At 50.0% G+C, this 6,683-nt stretch overlaps 1 pseudogene; it reads left to right on the forward strand.

The window, feature by feature from the left end:
- The first annotated feature begins 5,816 nt into the window (after nucleotides 1–5,816).
- Nucleotides 5,817–6,683, forward strand: part of LOC144162427 (serine/threonine-protein phosphatase PP1-beta catalytic subunit pseudogene) — a 2,985-nt pseudogene continuing 2,118 nt past the window's right edge.

The following is a 6,683-nucleotide window of genomic DNA, read 5'->3' on the forward strand; positions in this document are numbered from 1 at the left end:
GTAATTCATTTAGTACGTACGCGTTACGTTCTAGCGCGAGGCGTTGGAAAACAAGTGTCGCGGTGTTTTAGTACCGTAACTACATGAGACGACATGAGACGCCGACCGGCCAAGCCCCTATGGTGCTACGCCCCTAAAAAGTAATGACGTCTCTTGCGCGCCGCACAGGTGACCGCCGAAGAGCGCGCGGCATTGCACAATGGCAGGCAGGTGAGGTACGTCATGCTTGCTGATAAGTATACACGACTCCGGAAAAAGTCGGCAGAAGAGGAGCGGAGTATAAAGTGGGGCTGTACCGATACTCTCTCCGTAGGTGGCCATTATTCACTGTGCAACACGCAATTTGGGAAAACAAGCCTACAAAAACAAGCTTACTGCGATCTCTTTACAGACGGCTTCACCTCTAAGCACGAATGCATTGATCTGAAAACATTTTAGGTGTAATATAAGCCGTCAATATCAAAATAAGGAAGCACTAGGACCTTTTTTACTGCGAGGCAGTATATGTTCCCCCAACATCACCCCCTCCAATTTTCATTCCGGTGGAGCCGATTTACTCGGTACCGCTCCGGAGCTCCTCCTCGACACCGTAAACCCCTCTTTCACAACGATTATTCCTGTTATTGTGCGCGAAAACAAAAAAAAAGTAGTTGCCGCCGCCATTGTCGTTGAAAGTTCTAGCTTGTCGAGTAGCTGCGAATCTCTCCCGCATGAACGGCAACTTTCCAACTTGGAACACCGACTTGAGCCAATATTACTTGTCCAATCTAAAAAGCTTTCGCACAGACATTTTCGGCGGTATCTTTCCCTCCTAAGCACGCGCACATGGCCGGTTGCCGGTTTATGCGCGCACGGGTTGAGAGAGGGTACAAGCGCACGTACAGGTTTCATGCAGTTACTCATGACATGTACGTTTTTCTGGCGGGTAGTTTAAACATGGGGTGTCCTCTCAGTGGTCTAGCGCATTCGGTCGGTGTGCTACACACAGTGAGATGCGTACGATAGGAGGGAGTGAAACAGACAGCTTCATGTTTGTCCGCGAGAATATTGCTTGAGGTCTAAGTTTTATTCAGTTGATTCGCTAGGAACTGAGCTCAATCGTAAATTACAACCAAACGTGTTTTGTTTCGTGCAATCCGTGGACTGTCTCCAGGTTCGCAGGTCATCCTTCTTTACAAAGTGGAAAGGCACAAATATTTTTATTCTTTTATGCATTTTTCCATACGGTGAAAATTGTTGGTCTACTAGTGGTCTGTCGCTGGAGACAATCTGCTGGATCTAGCCGTAGACAGCTTCGCTGTAAAAAGCTTTTACCTTAGTTGTCAATGCTTCAGTCATTTGTTAATTCGATTGTTTCGTCTTCCCAAAGTGATGGCTCACGCCGTTAACGTAGCGCTATTACGATGCTCCGATCTATCGCCGTTGTGCTTACTTTACCGCGCTGTGGAATACGACCCCGTCAACAGCACTGTATTGCATCAAAGGTAAGTAAATAATGCTTGAGCGCTGAAGCAGCGAGTTTCGGCCCGAGAAATTTCCCGTGGTATCTGGAACTGCTCACTGTGCCGTTCTTATTTTTGTTGCTTTACCGCCTATTTAGACGTGTATATAGATGGCCACAAACTGGAACGAAAAAATTCACGAAAACCAAGTAACAATTTGTAAATTTACTCTTCTCAGCACTCACGCAGCACACAAATCCAGCTCCAGAGTTGTGTCATAGTATTCATGAAACTACATGCCAGCGACGCAGATGTCCTCACAATCATTTCCTTCCTTTCCTTATTTAGATGGTTCATGTTTTCCACAATTAAGTTTCCACCAAGTGCTTCTAAAATATCGTCTGCCTGTGTAAAATCCCAGCCGTATCGATGTCCACAACATAATTTCAAAACTGGTGCCTCAAATGCCCCGTGAGGGTATCCCCGGGCCATAATCCCCAATCGCCAAAAGCCCCGATGCCAGTTTCCCCGAAACTATTCTCGAACGTCATTTTCTAGAGAACGCACGGTTTAAAAATACCGTAACTTTGTTCGACGATCATTTCAGGGAAGAGGTTGAGGGAGAAGAGCGAGCTTAAATAGGATGAGGAAATAAGGGAGCTGCAGCACTGGGATAGCCTACCTCCCACCCCGAGCAGCGCTTATTTGGATGTGTGGTCTAAGCAAGGTGGATTTGAAGCCCACTGCTGCGGAAGTGATAACTACGCAGTTGCTTCGTTATTCCCGCGTCCGTGGAGAAGCCCAGTGACACTGCGAGGTCTTCGAGAGGAGCCAGCTCGGCCGGGCCACAGCCTCGTCGAGTGAGGGCAACGTTCAGCACTAAATGACCTACGTTGCTATTTAGGTGTTTCATACCAAAGAAGGGCAGGATGCGGTCTTCATGCATGGCTACAAGTATGTCATGCCAACATGTATGACAACATGATTAATTAAATTGATAATTACAAGGAGCGAACTCATAGGGAACGAAAAGATTCACCACTGTATACAGACTAACCAGCAACTTCGGTCAAAGTTCTTTTTACATCTCTTCTCTCGTCTTTACGCCTCCTTCATATTCCGCGCAGAAAAATTAGAAAGAGAAATAGAAAATAAACATACAATGCCCACGGCTAAGATTGTGATTACGGCGCCTAAAACAGCGGAAATTCCGGCGCGAGGCAATCGGCGTGGGGAAAATGTGTCAGGGGCTTAAGAGTACGGCGCTTTCGAAAGCGGGACAAAAAAAACGGGGCCTCCGGCGCGGGGCAACTGAGACGGAGCTTTTGAAATCGTGGGCTTTCGTGCACCACCCATGCCGCGCCTCCCAAGCTTATACAGCGACTCCACTCACTCACCCGCAACATTTCTTTCATTTACTATACTGCAGTTTCCTTCCGCCAAATAACGTTTTTCAAGCGAAAGTTTTGTTATTGGGGCCGATGGCGTTCGGTCAAAAGACTAATGCATCAGCCCATAGACAGGTTGTTCTAGCGAGAAGCTCTGATCAGATCTCTCGACACACGGCACGTGCGTGGAACCGGGCTTCCATTGTGTCACAACGGTCACTCGAATATTGAGAAAAAGGAACAGTTCCAGATGCATAGATCATGAAGAAGAAGTACAATAGTATACCTTTATCTAATGAACCACTTATCGGTATACATTTAGATAGTTCATAAATGCGTTTCCTTATTGGGGGAAAAATCGTCGCCTGGGTTCGTTCTAGGTTTGCGATTTGGGTCTTTGAAAGGTTTGACGATCGACTGGACGCACTTTCAGCGAAGTTTGGACGCACTTTTAGCTTTCGCGCTTCTCTCAACTGTCTTTAGGAACCTCAAGACCCCAATGAAGGACAGTAGATGCTCAGTGACAAGCCGCGCCATGGTTGCTTTCCCGAAGAGCAAGCCTATGCTTATCTGAACGATGGGGCCCCTGATAGACAGGGCGGCGGCAGCGCTTCGGTGCTATGCATTCGGCGACCATTCAGTGGCCACTGTTTGAAACGATGTTCGTGTCATATAGTTGCCTACGGCCGTCGTAAAATGCACACGCGCAGTAAAAAAATGACTGCATAGAAAACAGCAGAGAGAGAGAGAGAGAGAGAGAGAGAGAGAGAGAGAGAGAGAGAGAGAGAGAGAGAGAGAGAGAGAGAGAGAGAGAGAGAGAGACAATGAAGCTTGGAAGACGGAGGGAAAAGAAGACGACGAAACTTCAGACGAGGTAGTAAGTGGCCTGTCTGGTTGCCGAAACGTAACCGGTATTTTTGCCCGAACTGAACCCGAACCCGAACCGTTATTTTGTGAGAGCGCTAAACCCGAACCGGAACTGAACCGAAAGAAATAAATAACGGTTACCGGTTCACGATGAAGCGGTTCAGCCATCCGCAGTTGATAATGCGCGTTCAACGCCATTCCGGCTGTCTTTCACGCAGCATCAGCTTCGTAACTTCTCACGCATTTTCTCATTCAGATCAGTCAAAACACTATCAACGCTCTCTTCGTGGTCGCAACATGAAGAAAGGTATTCGCAGCAATGTTGCAAAGGTATGCCATTACTGGTAGCGCTAACAGAGTTCAGGGCTCAGGAAACGAAATGTAACACACTCTGGAGGCTGCCTGCAGGCGATATGAAACATCGACGCTGCCCTTTCTCGCTGCGACTCTGTAATGACAATCGGGCCGCAAGACTGTTGCAGTGTGCAACGGCGAAGGCCGACACCCGAAATGCGCATACTTGTTGCATTTTCAGAAGTGCGACCCTCAAAAACAGCTCGGCGGGTGAACCGTTGGACCACAAGGATGCGGGTTCCAGCACCGCACTCGGGCCCTGTTTTTCTGATGTAGGCAAAAAATGAAAACCTCCGTGTGTCGATATTTTGACGCACGTAAGGATCCGCAGGCGATCTACATTGCTCTGGCCGCCTACAACATACGGTGCGCCTCATTGCACAGGCGTAGCTTCGGGGAATCAAGCGCGTCAATATTACTTGACAAGCGTGTTCCCACGGGCCCATCTCGTGGTTTTTAATTATTGCTCTTCAAGTATCCACAGGAATAATTTATGCTCTTTTTTGCTGCATTCGGCCATCGAAAAAACGAAACACCAAAAGGTAGTTTTTTTCTCTAGACATCCCTTCCTTTGTCCCACCTTTAACATATACTCATCACGGCGAATTCAGCGAGCGCCGTGGTGCCTGTTGTAATAGTTATAATAGCCAGTTTTTTAAGAACGCGTAGAGCGGAAAAGTTCGCGTTCTGTAACGGGTCCAAAAAATGACAACAGATGTAACCGAAAAAGCTGTTAGCGTAGAGCAGGCAGTTTCTCCTTTTGCAAGACCATCCCCCGACTTTGCACGCACCATCAATTTTGTCTTAGATAAAAAACGGCCCCAAAGGCAGGCTGGTCCCGCCTTATTCCATTGGCCCAGTTCTAATACTTTGCGCTTTTTTGGCCATTTGTTTTTTCAGGGATGCTTGTTTTCGGGTATCCGCATCACTGACTAGTCTCACTGCTCTGCGGCGACTAGTTTCCGGGGAAGGGGGGGGGGGGGGGGGGAGGGAGGGCGTAGCAACACTGCTGTCGAGAAATAAAAGCGCGCGTGCCCCAAAAGAGTCCTCTATAGTGCTTTCGAGTCCCTCCCCCTACTCATTCTCTTTCTCCAGCCTCTACTCCCGCTCCGCCATCCTAGCTTGTATTCTGGTGAGCTTCATAACATCCCCAGTGCAGATCCTTTTCTTTTCGTTTCACTCAAACCACCATAACAACGACGGTCTAATCACCCTCAGTTTGCAATCGTAGAATCTGCTTTAAGTGGACGGAACGGGGACGGTAGCCAAACGTAACGGAGAGTATTCGTAGTGACGCATATATCCGTACTAGCAATCTAAACAATCATCCCAGTGATCAGAGTAATTATAAGTGACCGAGCATTGGTTAAAGCCCGTTTTTAACAACATTTTGGTTCACAAAAATTTGGTAGTACAGCTAACGTGGCCTGTGCCCAGGCGCTGCTCGCGCTCGCTCCCACCTTGCATCGAGCGATTACGATGGGGATTCCAGTGCCTATCGCATACGCCCGAAGAAAACACCCATCCTATACCCTAAACGCTAACGAGATGGCCACGCAGTGGTTCTACGATATGAATAATTATAATCATCACGGGCGATAAAACGGTTTTTGCAGTGGCCAATTCTCATCATCACGTGCACCAGCAGCGGCGGTGGCACCAGCACAGTCTCCGTGCACCCCCCACGGGTTGTCTTCCTCGCACCCCTTGCCTCGCGCAGCCGAACCCAGCCCTGCCGCGGCCTCTCGGGCGTCGGCGGAGGGAACGGCGGAGGGTGGCCTGAACGTGGACAGCGTCATCTCCGGTCTGCTGGAGGTGCGCCGGGGGGCAGCGATGCGGCTCACGGAGCAGGAGATGCGCGACCTCTGCCTGAAATCGCGCGAGCTCTTTCTGAGCCAGCCGGTACTGCTCGAGCTGGTGGCGCCCTTCAAAATACTGGGCGACATACACGGCCAGTACCTGGACCTACTGGAGCTGTTCGATGTCGGCGGTTCCCCCGAGGAGTCCTGCTACCTGTTTCTCGGGGACTACGTGGACAGGGGCAAGCAGTCCCTGGAGACGATGTGCCTTCTGCTGGCATACAAGCTAAAGTACCCCGAGAACTTCTTCCTCCTGCGGGGGAACCATGAGTGCGCTGCCATCAGCCGTGTCTACGGCTTCTACGACGAGTGCAAGCGCAGATACAGCGTCAAGCTATGGAAGACGTTCGTGGACTGTTTCGACTGCCTGCCTCTCGCGGCCATCATCGAAGACAAGATATTCTGCTGCCACGGGGGGCTGTCTCCCGACCTGGAGTCCATGGAGCAGATCAAGAGCATCGCACGACCGACAGACATCCCGAACAAGGGCCTCGTATGCGACCTCCTCTGGTCGGATCCCGACAAGAACATCCAAGGCTGGGGCAAGAGCGTTCGGGGCGTGTCGTACAGCTTTGGCTCCGACGTGGTGTCCAAGTTCCTCAGCAAGCACAACTTCGACCTCATCTGCAGAGCTCACCAGGTGGTGGAGGACGGGTACGAGTTCTTCGGCAACCAGCAGCTGGTGACCGTCTTCTCTGCACCCAACTACTGCGGCACCTTCAGAAACGCTGGGGCCATGATGTGCGTCGATGAGTCGCTCACCTGCAACTTCC

Source organism: Haemaphysalis longicornis, unplaced genomic scaffold (genome assembly GCF_048455015.1).
Source record: "Haemaphysalis longicornis isolate Haplotype H1 unplaced genomic scaffold, Haemaphysalis longicornis Haplotype H1 scaffold_1, whole genome shotgun sequence".
Classification (NCBI taxonomy): domain Eukaryota; kingdom Metazoa; phylum Arthropoda; class Arachnida; order Ixodida; family Ixodidae; genus Haemaphysalis; species Haemaphysalis longicornis.